General features: G+C 38.1%; 1 pseudogene; it reads left to right on the top strand.

Annotated features, from left to right (window-relative positions):
• The first annotated feature begins 14,405 nt into the window (after nucleotides 1–14,405).
• Nucleotides 14,406–15,176, top strand: part of LOC110217603 (sperm acrosome-associated protein 9-like) — a 53,804-nt pseudogene continuing 53,033 nt past the window's right edge.

Below are 15,176 nucleotides of genomic sequence, written 5' to 3'. Positions count from 1 at the left end.
AGACTGCTTTCATGTGGTCTTAAGCCTATGATGCAATAACCCTAAACCACCTGAGGTTGTTGATCATTGCTTCTTGATGCTTAAATATTCTCACAGAAGGTGCCTGTGATTCTGAAAAGTGCACAAAAATTAGGTGGAGGTTGCAGCTGGTGCAGTGGATAGAGTGCTAAGCCTGGAGTTAGGAAAACTCATCTTCCTGAGTTCAAATCTGGCCCCAGATACTTACTAGTTGTGTAACCCTGGGCAAGTCACTTTATCCTGTTTGCTTCAGTTTGCTCATCTGTAAAATGAGCTAGAGAAGGAAAAGGCAAACCCCTTCAGTATCTTTGCAACTACTCCATTACCTTTGCCAAGAACCACAAATAGGGTCACAAGGAATCAGACTCAACTAAAATGACAGAACAGCACAGCAGAAAAATCAGAATGGCAATATTGCATGGAGGGCAAGGCCACATTTCTATGCATGCACACCTAGAAAAATCTCAAGAGATTTTGCTGTTGCAAAACAATTCCTCTTAGCTGAATTCCCTCATTGGAGCATTACCAAACAATCATTCCTGATCAATAGAAATGTCCCATTAAAATAAACAAATCCATGGGTCAGTTAGGTTGAAATCAATGAAACATTTTTACTAAATGCACTTTTGAATTGAGCTTCAGGGTTCAATGGAGTCTTAATTATAAAAATATAAATAACAAAAAAGATTATTTTAGACAATGGGACTTTAATTAATTAAAGACATATGGCCTGTACAAATATCCTTATATATTTAAAGAACATATAACATATATCAAGGAGGAAATTCTAAGCATTTGATCCTTTTTTATGTCATTATGGTATAACCACTGATTGAATATTTCTAAAACTTCTTAAATCTTGTTGAACTGAATTCAAAAAAGTACTGCCTGATGCAGCTGAGATTTAAAGAAAAAGATGACATTCTACATAAAGCATGTGGTTTAAAAGAGTATCACTTGCTTTCTCTGTGACCTTGGTCTCTTGGAGCCCCCATTTCCTCATTGAGTGGAGATAAAAATCATCCCCAATACCTGCCTCAGGAGATATTTGTGAGAAAGATCATTTGGAAACCATAAATTGGTGTGGAAATGGTAGCTCCCTACAAAATCCGCTGTCTTTGCATATCTCCACTGAAATGGCATGTCTTCTTTCTGTTTCTCAGGGCTGCTGCCATAGTCATCAGACACCACACCCATGAGAGGCTTTGTAACAATAAACCACTAGGAAAATGGATAGTATACTTTGATGTCTTCTCCTCCAGAGCCAACCTGCTAAGCATAAAGGTCCCACAAGGTTCCGTCTTGGTTTTCGCTTCTCCCTCTAAACTATTTTACTTATTGATCTCATCAACTCTTATGGATTTAAGGGCCATTTCTATGCTGATGATTCTCTAGTCTGTCTCTCCTGTTCTAACCTTTCTGCTGACTGCTAATCTCATGTCTCCCATTGCCTTTCAGTCATCTCAAACTGGATAATCAGTAGATATCTTAAATTCAATGTCTAAAACTGAACTCACTATCTTTCCCCAAAATCCTTCCCCACACTTAACTTCCTCATTATGGTTGAGGGGAATGCCATCCTCCCAGCTCCTCAGTCTTGAGATCTAGGTACTATCCTTGACTGCTCACTATTTAAACCCCCCCCCATGTTTAATCTACTAACAAGGCCTGTTGAGTTCAGTTTTGCGACATCTTTTGAGTATATTCCCTTCTCTTCTCTGACACTGCTACCACGCTAGTGAATTCCCTCATCACCTCATAGTTGGACTATTGCAATAGCCTACTGTTGTGTCTGCCTGCCTCAGGTCTCTACCTACTCCAATCCACCATTCCTTCAGCCAAAAAAATTATTTTCTAGATCACATGTCTGCCCATGTCACCCCCTTCCCCTAATAAATAAATCCCAATGATTCCCTATCACCTTCAGCATCAAAATCTGTGTGATGTTCCAAACTCTTTGTGTCTTCATCACTTAGCCCCCTTTCCCTTCCTTATACCTTATTCCCTCCCATTCACTCTTCCACCAGGTGATGCAGGCCTATTTGCTCTGCCATAAACAAGACACTCCATGTCTTGGAGCTGGGCATTTTCTCTGTCTGTTCCACATGCCCATAAGACTCTCTCTCCCCATTTCCATCTTCTGATTTCATTAGGTTCCTTTAAGTCCCAACTAAAGTCCCACCTTCCATAGGAGCTTTGCCTCTCCCTTTTTGTTCCAGTGCCCTCTCTCCTTTTGATCCTTGTGACACTGTGTATTACCTTTTCATGCTTTTTTTTGTGTGTGTGTCTCCATTAGATTGTTTGAGGGCAAGGATAATTAGTTTTCTATCCTTAGCACTTAGCACCATGTCTCAACACATATCAGGTGCTTAATAAACATTTATTGACTGACTGATAAGTAGTCTGACATATTTCTGTATCTTTAATTGCGTGATGAATGAAGAGATGGACTGGAAAGTGGACCCCTAAAGGCACTTTGAAGGCTCCCCTAAGTACTAGCAGGCCTTGCTGCCTCCATCTTCAACTGCCCTTAGCAGGAAAAGGTGGTTGAGGATAGAGTGGCATGAGTGTTAAGCAACATAATCATTTCAACTGATCAAATGGGCTAAGTAGCATAATAATCCATAATACAAGTTATGGCCAGAAAATTTAGCTTCTAGGAAATTGTTATTTTAGTTAAGACAAAGAAAGATAGTGACATCATTGTTATTTTAGTTAAGACATAGAAAGTATAAAGACATCACAAGTGAGAAAACTTCTTGTACCAATGTAGGTTGGTACCTTACTTTAACGTATAGTCTAAGAAAGAATTGCTGTGACACTAACAGGTTAAGTTTCTTACCCAGGGTCATCCATACAGTGTCAGAGATGAGCCTCAGGTCCTCATGATTGTGAGCCTAGCTCTCTATGCTGAATCATAACATGAGATCTTATTTTTATTTAAAATAATATAATAAATTACTAGAAAGTGACTATTACATGCAACAATGTCACAAGAAATATTCCTTGGGTGAGACTTTGAGAATTATAAGGTCTATGTGGTTTGGTGGAGGTTCAAGGAACTGGTAAATTCTCATTTGATATTAATATTCACAGGGATGCAATCAGCATAACAACTTTGTGGGGAGATTTACTAAGCTACAGTCATTTCAATAAGATCAGTGGTAAAGCAAGGATTTTTTTTACCACTACCATTTGATATCAGGCTGGAAATGTTATAGTGATAAGAAAAAAAAATAATGAATAAACTTAGACAAAAAATCACATCTCTTTGCAGATTATATGATGGTACAATTAGAGACCCTTAGACAATTATAAATTAATTGAAACAACTGAACTTTACGAAAATCCTTCCAATAAGATAGGGATTTGCTGGCACCCGAGGCCCCCTAAATTCTAATGCCCAATGGACATAGAAGCACCCACCTGGAGGAAGCAGCAGGACTTGTCCATGCAGGGCCATTCAACGTTGATCTCACATGCAGTTGGGAACATCCTTTTCCCAAAGGCTGCATTGCTGGAACTGTCTTTATCTTTGAATCTGTCTAAGTCAGCACAGTCTTATGGCTTTGGACTTGAGCTTACTGGGACTACTGGTATGTTGGAGCTGAGTTAAACTGTGAGCCTGATTTCCCTCTCTTCACCAGACACTGAGATGGTGAAGGAAGATTATGACCCTGAGGTATTGGGGAAAATAATGGCATTTTTTTCCCTTTGATATATCTTTGAAGTAAATATTCCTTTTTAATAGCTAAGCTGATGTAAGTGAGTAAATGAACCTGGGGTACTTGTACTCCTAAAATTCAGGGGATGCAATTGGTAAAGGCTCTATATAATGGTAGAAAAGATCCCTTCAAAGTACCAGATACCTTTTAAGTGGCAGTGATTAACACGCAACATAGTCAGGCATATATTTCATACTATGATAGCAATGCCACATGTTACATAAGTATAGTGAACCAAAACAAATTCTCACATTGGTCATAACCCAAAATACATGTCTTCTTGTGCTTACTTGTCCCCTCACTTCTGTTAGAAGATGGCTAGTATTCTTCATCATCAATATTCTGCAATCAGAGTTGAGCATTATACAGTAAGGACTTGAAGCTTTTCAGAATTGTCTATTTTTCCAAAGTTGTTATAATGTAGCATTGCTTTGCAAATATTGGAAATGCATTATAATATCAAAATCTGTAGAAGAGAACAATTCCCTCTTTTTTTTTTGTCAAATAATCTTCCATGATCCATTATCCCTATAGTATGGGCTTTTCTACACCAGTGGAAAACAAAGCCTACCCATCCATGCCTTCCATCCTGCTCAAATGTCTACATCTTGCTCTAAATGGGTTGCTGTACTTTCCTCCATGTCTTGGATGCCCAATATTGTGAAAACACTTACAAAGGTATTGGTTTTTCATTTCCAAGACTTTTTCATTTGCTTCCACATGTAATTTACCAGCCAGTGCCTTATAGTAGTTCTCTTTTTCACTGGTCTCGTTGCTATAGCCCCAGTCTATACATTTAGAACTTTTCCCAAGGTTCACATTACATTTATGCCTCCAAATTCTTCTCCTTCCAGTCTCTTCTCTCTGCAACTCTTCCTCCATCTGATTGTCTTGTTTTCTCTCTGAATCATAATGAGGACTATTAGGAACAGGCCTTCTGACTCAGTTTCCTCATTTGTTATAAAAGAATAATAAGACTAGTTATACCTACCTTGTAGGCATGTTGGAAGATAAGCACTTCACATATCTGAAAGTGCCATGGAAATGGGTGATAATAATAATGGTGATGGTACTAGTTATGTGTTTGTGAATGCCTGGGACACCTTGCAGGGTGTTTTTTAGGAGTAGGTGCTCAGGCAGTGGTGACTAGCTTCATATCATGAAGAGGGAGCCTAATGAGCTCTTTCTCAGAACTGCTTTCACTCCACTTGAGGTCCTCTTCAGAAGAGTCTTTACCATCACCACCCCAATTTCTGAAGCCTTCTGGTCTGTTTGCCCATGGTTTTCATTAACCTGTGCGCTTGTCAGCAGTGACCTGAGAGTTGACCCAGCTCCAGGATCAAATGAGATTCAGAACCAGCAAAATAAGTGGGAGAAGGCACTGAATCCAAAAATTAGGAGAGCTTTATTCATACGTCCTGTATTTATTCATACTTCCTGGTATTCATACTTCTTGTAATAAAATATATTGTCTACTATTGAGACAAAATGTAAGGATGAAGCCTCCTGGAATGAAAAAAAAATATATTCACCATCAATGGATAGGACCAAATATATCCCAGACGGATCCTTCCAGTGGGTGTATTTTCTTTCATTTTTTTGAAATGATGAGCAAGTAGAAGCAGCAGCCTTGGGGTGATGCCTTACGGTGACCCAGCTTCTCATGCTAAAGGGGACAAGCATTTGTGGTTCCTGGGAAATCATTGAATGACTTCATTCTACTTCATTACATGGAGAAAAATTCCCCCAAAAGACTGGATTATCCTCATACTTTGATAAATATATGATTGGTGTGTGGCTCAATTAAAATGATGCTTTTAATCACTTTGAAAACCTGAGAGTGCTATGGAAATGCCAGTCCCCGTTACTGATCCCGACAAATGTACCATCAGGGAGTTGCCAACTGAGCCCCACAACAGTTCTGAAGCCTTTGTTGGGAGGGCAGAATGGAAGGCTCAGGGAAGGCGACGTTTGATCTAAAGGGAATAATAGTAAGTCAGATTGGAAAGGCACCTTGAGGTCATTTTGTGAGAAGCATCTGAGAAACAAATGAAAAGGTTATGCTGTGTGAGGATGAGCATGGATCATTGGGAGCATGGAAGCATGAAGGGGATGCTGACAATCCTCTCCTTGAGAAAGCTGAATATTCCAGTTAAAAATAAGGGAGGTCAATATTCAGGTAGAGGAGGAGTAGATTAGGAAGAAGAAATAGCACTATTGGACTATATACCCCCTCCCTTTATCAGTCAAGCTTCTTGAAAAAACTATTTATACTGATTGCTTTGTTTCATTTAATCTCACTCATTCCTCCACCTTCTGAAATCTTGTCTCCAACCAGATCACTCAACAAAATATGCTCTTTTCAAATTGACCAATGACCTAAATTATTGATGGTCATTCCTTGTCAGTGGGTGTATCACACACACACACACACACACACACACACACACACACACACATATACACACACACACATATGTATGCATGTGTGTGTATATGTGTGTATGTATATGTGTGTGTGTGTGTGTGTGTGTGTGTGTGTGTGTGTGTGTATTCAGGTCCCTGGATAATGATTAAACAAAGGAATAGTGGAGTTATATCCCACACACAAATGACTTAGAAAACAACTCCCTACTTGACAAGAACTATTAGGCAAACTGGAAAGAAGTCTAGTATGAATTAGCCTTGGATCAGCCATGTCCCACAATAAACTAAAAATACATATGTGACCCAACTATTATAGATTCTATCATCAAAAATTAAGAGATTATATGTTCCACAGCTGTTGGTAGGAGATGTATTCTTTATCAAATAAGGGTCAGTAACAGCAGTGAAATATAAAATCCAGTATTTTCATTATTTTTTTAATTGAAAAGCTTTTTGTAAAAATAAAAATAATGTACCTCAGATAAGAAGGTAATTAGTAAAATGGAAAATATTTCCATTAAATTCACTAAATAAGTAATATGTGATTATATGTATAAATAAAAATATATGATATATAATTTTATGTTGATATATATACATCCTTCATAGATAGACGGATAATAAATGCATTACACCACTACCTATTTTCCAATACTTAAGTGGATAAATGTTAAAAAGAAATAGATTTCAAGTAAATCGTTCTAATATACTAACATCCTTATGGAAGAATGATCCAAATCACTAATAATAAGGAAAATGAAAATCAAAACAATCTTAAGCTTTCACCCCATACCCAATAAATTGGCAAAGAAAGAGATAGTAAATGCATTTTGGTAGAGTTGTAAATTAGTTCAAATAATGAAGAAAATCCTTCAGAATTATTCAAGAGTGACAGAAATGACTCTAACATTTAACCATGACAGGCATCTACTTGAAGGAGGTTATTCATTAAGAAAAGGAAAGGAAGAATTTCTGAATGCAGAAGCAAAATGGCAGAGGATGAAAAAAAAACTGAGTGAGCTATTCCAACATTTCCCTTAATACAACCTTAAAATAATGCCTCCAATCAAATTTTGAAGTGGCAGAGCCAATAAAAGATCAGAGTGAGGCATTCTTCAAGCTAAGACAACATAGGAGGAACGAGGGAGAGAATTTCAAACAATTTTTTTAAAGTGACTATTAACTTCATTTGCATGTGAATTGAATGAATGTTTTTACATGTAAGTGGGAAATATCTAATGAATAGATCATAATATATTAATTTAAAAAAGAAAAAGTAAAGATTCCATATACACCAAATTATTAAAAACAGCATTTGTTTTTAGTAGCAGGGAACTAGAGCCAAAGTAGATGCCCATCAATGAGGTATTGGCTAAACAAATCAAGGTAGAGGAATGCAATAGAACATTACCATACATTTAGAAAAAATGAAATATGATAACTACAGAGAAGTATTGAAAGATATACATTAACTCACACAAAGGCACATTGGGTTAAGAAAAAAATATACACAATAACAATAATATATGAAAATAACATTGGTTAAAAGTAGAATGATTGTTGCAGGGAGGCAGAGCCAAGATGGTGGAGTAAAAGTAGTGACTTCTTTGAGCTCTCCCACAAACCCCTCCAAATACGTGTAAAAATGGCTCTAAACAAATTCTAAAGCAGCAGAACCCACAAAAAGACAGAGTGAAACAAATCTCCAACCCAAGAAAATCTGGATAGTTAATTGGAAAGATCTATTGTGTTGGGTGGGGAGAAGAACACAGTTCAGCATGGGTGCACAGGCAAAACAAGCCTCAGCAAATCTGGAGCACCCCTCAGAGGACTGAATCATAGGAAGTTGTGGTGGTTTCCAGACTTCTCAACCCAGGAATGCCAAAGTTGACTTAGAAGGTTGATAGGAAAAGTCTGTGATGATGGTGAGAGAGAAGCTCTTCCCAGCCCAGGGACAGTGACTGCTTCCATAACTTTCAGCCTATAGACTGAGGGGGGAATCAAGTGGATGATCTGAGGGGAACTGCAGGTATCTCCTTGCTGGTGCTGAGGAAGGATTCTCTTGCTTTGCCCATGCTTGGATCTAGGTCACAGTTCTGGGAGGCAATCCTGAGGCAAGGAGGTGCTGACATGGTAGAGCTTGCAGTGGCAGTGAAGAGGAAATCTTCCTCACAGTTCCAAGGCAAAAAAGAGTACTTGTGGTCACTCATAAACCAAAGCACAGGCCAGGAAAGGAGTAAACACCTCACGCTTGAGCATAGCACCTTGGAAGACCTGAAAATTTACAGGTCCATAGAAGTAACTCTGAAAACAGCTGCACAAAACCCCCAAAGCTTGGGATAGTACATTCTCCACTCTGGAAGCAGTCCCCTGCCTTAAAAATGAATTTATAACTCAAGTAATTGGCTGGGATCATGAGGTAACCTCACAAAAATGTCAGACCATAGAATCTTTCTTTGATGACAAAGAAGATCAACACATACAACCAGAAGAAGACAACAAAGTCAAACCTCCTATATCCAAAGCCTCTAAGAAAAATATGAATTGTTCCCAGGCCATGGAAGAGCTCAAAAAGGATTTTGAGAAGCAAGTAAGAGAAGTACAGGAAAAACGGGGAAGAGAAATGAGAGTGATGCAAGAAAATCCTGAAAAACAAGTCAATAGTTTGCTAAAGGAGACCTAAAAAATAATGAATAAAATAACACCTTAAAAAATAGCCTAACCCAAATGGCAAAAGAGGTCAAAAAGCCAATGAGGAGAATACCTTAAAAAGCAAAATTGGCTAAATGGAAAAGGAAATCCAAAAGGTTACTAAAGAAAATACTTCCTTAAAGATTAGAATACAGCAACTGGAAGTTAGTGAGAATGAAAAAAGAGCAAGCAATGTGAAATATCTCATTGGAAAAACAATTGACATGGAAAATAGATCCAGGAGAGAGAACTTAAAAATTTTGGACTATCTGAAAGCCGTGATAAAAAAAAAAAGGGGGGCCTAGACGTCATCTTTCAAGAAATTATCAAGGAAAACTGCCCTGATATTTTAGAACCAGAAGGAAAAAATAGAAATTGAAAGAATCCACAGATCTCCTCCTAAAAGAGATCCCCAAAGGAAAACTCATAGGAATATTGTAGCCAAATTCCAGAGTTCCCTGGTCAAGGAGAAAATATTGCAGGCAGCCAGAAAGAAACAATTCAAGTATTGTGGAAACACAATCAGGATAACACAAGATTTAGCAGCTTCTACATTAAGGGACTGGAGAATGTGGCATATAATATTCTGGAGCTCAAAGGAGATAGGATTCCAGCCAAGGATCACCTACCCAGCAAAACTGAGTTTAATACTTCAGAGGGGAAAAAAATTAACATTCACTGAAATAGAGGACTTTCAAGCATTCTTGATGAAAAGACCAGAGCTGAATAGAAAATTTGACTTTCAAATACAAGATTCAAGAGAAACATGAAGAGGTAAACAGGAAATTGAAATAATAAGGGGTTTATTAAGGTTGAACTATTTACATTCCTGCGTGGAAAGTTGATACTTGTAACTCATGAGACCTTTCTCAGTATTAGAGTAGTTGGAGAGAAAAATTATATGTTTGTTTATAGATAGATAAATAGAGGGCACAAGGTAAGTTGAAGATGAAGGGGTGATACCTAGAGAATAAAATTAATGGGTGAGAGAAGATTATGCTGGGAGAAGGAGATAGGGAGAGGTAGAATGAGGTAAACTATCTCACATAAAACAGACAAGAAAAGGCTTTTGTAGTGGAGGGGAAATGGGGGAAGATGAGAGAGAATGACTGAATCTTATTCTCATTGTATTTGGCTTAAGAAAGGAATAACATACACATTCATTTGGGTATGGAAATCTATCCTACCCTATAGGAAAATAGGGAAAGAGGAAGGGGAGAAGAGAGCAGGGAGATGATAGAGGGGAGGGCAGATTGGGGGAGGGGGTAATCATAAGCAAACACTTCTAAGGAGGCACAGGGTCAAAAGAGAGAATAGATTAAATGGGGGCAGAATAAGATTAAGCAAAATATAATTAGTTTTTTTTTCATGACATGACTACTATAGAAGTATGTTGTGTAATTACACATGTATAACCTGTATGGAGTTTCTTGCCTTCTCAATGAGGGTGGGTGGGGAGGGAGGAGGGGAGAAAATTTAGAACCCAAAGTTTTAAAAACAAATGTTAAAAAAATGTTTTCACAAGCAACTGGGAAATAAGATATATTGGCAATGGGGTAGAGAAATCTTTCCTGTGCTACAGGAAAATTGAAGCAGAAGGGGTAAAAGAAGGGGGGGAGAGACAGAAGGGAGGGCAGATTAGAGGAAGGGGTATTGAGAATGTATGACATCTTGGGGTGGGGGGAAGGTTGAGATGGGAAGAAAATTTGGAACTCAAAATCTTGTGGAAGTGAATGTTGAAAAGAAAATTAATACATAAATGGACAAACAAACAAACAAACAAATAAATAAACAAACAAATAAATAAATAAGATAGAAAAAAATGACATAGAATGATTTTACTAAAAAACAGTATACTTGAGGGAAAAGAAGGAATACAAAAGGAAACCAAGAAAATGATGTGGAGAAATGATATAGAAAGAACGTTGAATAATATGTCAGATTTGCAGTAGAAAGATAGAAGAAAAAAAAATAAGTAATATCAGTTCTCCTTAAAATGTGAATAAGAAAACAAATTGACTCCTGTAGTTCATGAAATAATAGAAGAAAATATCCTAGAATTAGTGAAAAAACGGAAAATAATTTATGCCTACCTTGAGAGGTGTGCCCCAAATTCATTGAAACCATAGCAAGTATTATGAATCATTAAGCCTATGATAATCTTATATGCAATGAAAAATAAATACATACATATTAATAGTATCTATAAACGTCAATTTCAATTTGAATTTCGTAATTTTTTTTTTAACAAAAACAAATGACAGGAAAAAGTGGGCTTGAAATATAACACTTTATCTTTAAATCAATTTCTTAGGAAACCTCAGCATTCTTTTCCTTGAACCAGGATGGAAATGTCAAAATGAAAATGAATTTGGACAACTTAGTGTTATGAAATAGCACCCATAGGATCCTGAGGGTTTGTACCCGGACGACAGCAGCTGAGATGAACATAATAAAGTCATAAGAAAATGACATCAACAGCTTTAGTCACAGATGGGAGTTGACCCGCTCATGCTACTGCATGCCCTTTTTGCATATTCCCAAACCAGTACATGCAGAGTAATATTGGACAAATTAGAGAACTGAGTCATCCAGTCCAAAAGTCCCATTTTATAAATAGGGAATTGGAAGCTTATAAAGAGGCAAGCTCCAGTTCATATGGCTAGCAAATTGGAGAGTTAGCATATGAACACAGCTCCTTTCTCAATAAATTCAATGCTGCCTTGCCTGTAGAACATTGATTACATCTAGCATGCTGCTCACACCTTATAACCCAAGTTGTTATAACCAAGGCAAGTACAGAAAGTGGGTCAGCTACATGGTAAGGTGTATAGACTGCTAGGCCAGGAATCAGGAAAACCCTTCTTTTATAATTCAAATCTAGCCTCAGGCACTTATTAGCTCTGTGACCCTAGGCAAATCACTTAACCCTGTTTGCCTTAATTTCCTCATCTATAGAATGATCTGGAGATGGAAATAGCAAACCACTTCAGTATCTTCCTCAAGAAAATGTCAAAAGGGGTCACAAGGAATCAGACACAGCTTAAAAGCAACTGAGAAATGTTCAGAAAGGAGTGCTTGATCTGGAATAAAACAAGTCCTTATGCAAACAATTATTTAAAGAACAGACCTGACCCTGCACATCTGGTCTTTGCCAGTTCTCCTCAGAACTCAGCACCCTCTGCTCTGGTGGCTGTTTAAGGGCACCTAGAAACATGATTTCTAATTCTCTCCATGGCAGAAGCTTGCTCCTGGCCCATAAACCTCTTTGTTCTCTTCCTTTTTCTTTTGCCTCATTTCTCTCACCTTCTCTGACTCTCTTTCACCTTTCTGCAATTTGCCTTAACCCTGATGCTGAGAACTAATAAGGGTGCTGGCATTCACCTAAGACATTGGATAGTACTGTAAAAGTTCAGAGGAAGTGGTCCATCCATATCAGGAGTGAGACACGGCCTTCCTAGTGCTACCTGCCTGCTTTCCTGTGCTCATATCTTTTCAGAAAATTCACAAGAAAGGCTTCTTTTCTTTTCTTGGGAAAGGAGGGGCCAGGGAGGATAAGGACAAATCTCCACAAACACAGACTTCCATTCTGGGGGAAGGGAGCTCTGGGCTTCAGTTTGGAGGTTCTTTTTGACATGCTCTGTGGCATGGCAGTTTTTTTTTTCCTTCTTAGTGCTAAGAAAAATGTTTAATGACCTTAAGGTCAGGAAAACAAATCCATCCATCTGTCTGTGGCACACATCACTGGAATTCTTTGATGTTTGAACAAAGACATTCTAGTAGAAACAGAAAACTCTGTCTTTGTCTTTCTCCTCTCTTCTAATAGGTTATGGCAGGGCAAGAAGGATGGAATCAAAACAGAATCAGCCTCTGTGCTGTTGAACTAACAGGTACAGACTAGCAGGGGATTCTGACCAAAAGAGCTTCATCTCGGGAACTTACACATGTTTGAGATACTAAAAGTGCTCAGGAGTTCCCCAAACTGGCTACGGCACCAACATAGGCTACATCTCTAAACCCTGAGAGTATAGCTATTGAGTCAGCAAATGAGCTGAGAAAACCATCTATTTTCTCAAGGTTGACCCTAGCTACATTTGGTCTTATTTTTTTTCTTGTATTTCAGTTATGATTTCATTAGTATAGGAAATTCCCACTGAATAATTCCCATTGCCAAACCAGATCATCGCTGGTTTTGCAATATATAGTCTTAGAGCATTCCCTATAGTCACTAAGAGGTAAATGGATTTGCCCAGGATCACACAGACAGTGTTTGTTCAAGGTGCAACTTGAATGCAGGTCTCCTTGGTTTTAAGGTCAGATCTCTATCCAGTAAACAATGCTATCTCTCAACCACACAAAGCACATTATTTGATTATAGTATGGGAGGAGCAGGCAGGTTTTGTCATATGATTTGTTGGAGAGAGCACCCACATGGGTGGAATGGCAGATGTGTTGGAGTATCTGGATATTTACCACTAAGAGCAGATGGTCACAATTATAAATAATCTCATCCTTCTAATGCCAAGACTTACCTTGAGTTGTTACAAATACCATATGTCACTTGACCCAGAGAGAAATAGCCCACCTCTTCATGCAGAATTTGACTTTTCCTTCATTCTGTGGTCACACATTTCTTTGGAATTTTGATGTGCCTACCATTCTTTCAGGAGCCAAGACCAAGAGAACTGCTGATATGTAATATAGGACTTGGGATTCATATAATGGAAGGGCATTCTCTTCTGAAGTTAGCATGCGTATGTGTGTGTGTGTGTGTATATATAATATATGTATATACATATATACATATACTCACAAACATACATACACACACATATATGCACACACATATATACATACATACATATATACATATATGTACATATATATTTATATATATGTATAAATATATATGCATACATACATATGTGTATATATATAAATATATACATACACATAAGTGTACACACACAATATATTTCTAATTTAGCTATGGTAAAGTCTATCTTGATTTAGCCAAAAATATCAAGTCACACTCACATTAGAGAATACACAAAGTACTGAAAAGGCGGTTCCAAGGAACATTAGAATCTACCTTGGACACCCCACTTTATAAGCTTATCTTAAAGTACTTTTAGGATTAGTAGGTATATATACCCTGGCATCAAGGTTGCCAGCTTCCTTTAGATAACTATTGGTTCAAAAGAAGAAGCAGAATTAATTTCTTCTGTATTGTTTTTGCATGTTGATCACTGAGTATGCACCTGTGTGATCAGAGCAGAAATGTCTGTTTTTCCACAGGGCTTTCTGCAATGAAATGCACACTTTCAAAAGTAGAGTCCACAAAAGCTGTCGCACAAGAAAATAAGGAAATGAAGTTCTTACTCTCCCTAAAGGAGACCATTACTACTGGTATCCAATGAATCTGTTAAAAATTAAGGATATTTGAAGGATCACTTTAAATTACTATTATTAGTAGTAATAGTGATAGTAGTAGTAGTAGTGGTGGTGGTGGTGGTGGTAGTGGTGGTAGTAGTAGTAGTGATAATGGAACTAGTAGTGGTACTAGAAGAAGTAGTAGTGGTAGTGGTGGTGTTCGTGCTGGTGCTGGCGGTGGTGCTGGTGGTATGAGGAGGACTGGCAGTAGTGGTAGTAATAGGAAGAGAAGGAAGAGGAGGAAGATCTCTGTCCTTTTTTTCCCCAACTTGGAATATGCTACCAATAAACACACCCAGTTTTTCTAATAAAGTGAGTGACTTTAAACAGAAGAAATAAACATTCAACATGGCAGTCAGGTTCTGGGTCCTGAGGTACAGTTTGCTCAATAGCAGGTTATGTTTAGGAATCCACAACAATGTATCATCCAACTGGAGCCCTGCATCTCACTGCTTTGCACTGCCAGTGCCATGTTTCCATGGAAATAATTCACTGAAGAGTGGGGAGGAAGGGGAGTACGTGGTGGTAGATGGGTAGAATGTGCCCCCTCCTACCACAGAAATGAAAGGGTCACCTCATGCTGTGATGAGATGAAATGGCTGTTACAATGGAGCCCTTTAGCTTTAAGACTAAGGGTTAATGATCACATTTGTTAAATCACTTTGAACAGATAGCCCTTTGCCTTTATTTCTCCATAAAGCATTTCTAGTAGAGAATGGCCAACAGGGTACCCATAAGGCCAGTTCCCAGAAGTGCTCTAATTACCTGGCCACGGTGGCCGACTGGGCTGTCAAAGTGCTGCTGCTACTCTGGCACTCGCAGGCTGTCATGTATCATTGTTCGGCAAGTGACGGCAGTCAGGTTATTAGAGGTGTAGACATT

Source organism: Phascolarctos cinereus, unplaced genomic scaffold, assembly GCF_003287225.1.
Source record: "Phascolarctos cinereus isolate Bilbo 61053 unplaced genomic scaffold, phaCin_HiC Scaffold_1;HRSCAF=81, whole genome shotgun sequence".
Taxonomy (NCBI): Eukaryota; Metazoa; Chordata; class Mammalia; order Diprotodontia; family Phascolarctidae; genus Phascolarctos; species Phascolarctos cinereus.
The sequence above is the reverse complement of the archived record's forward strand: the minus strand, read 5'-3'. Positions and strand labels throughout refer to the sequence as shown.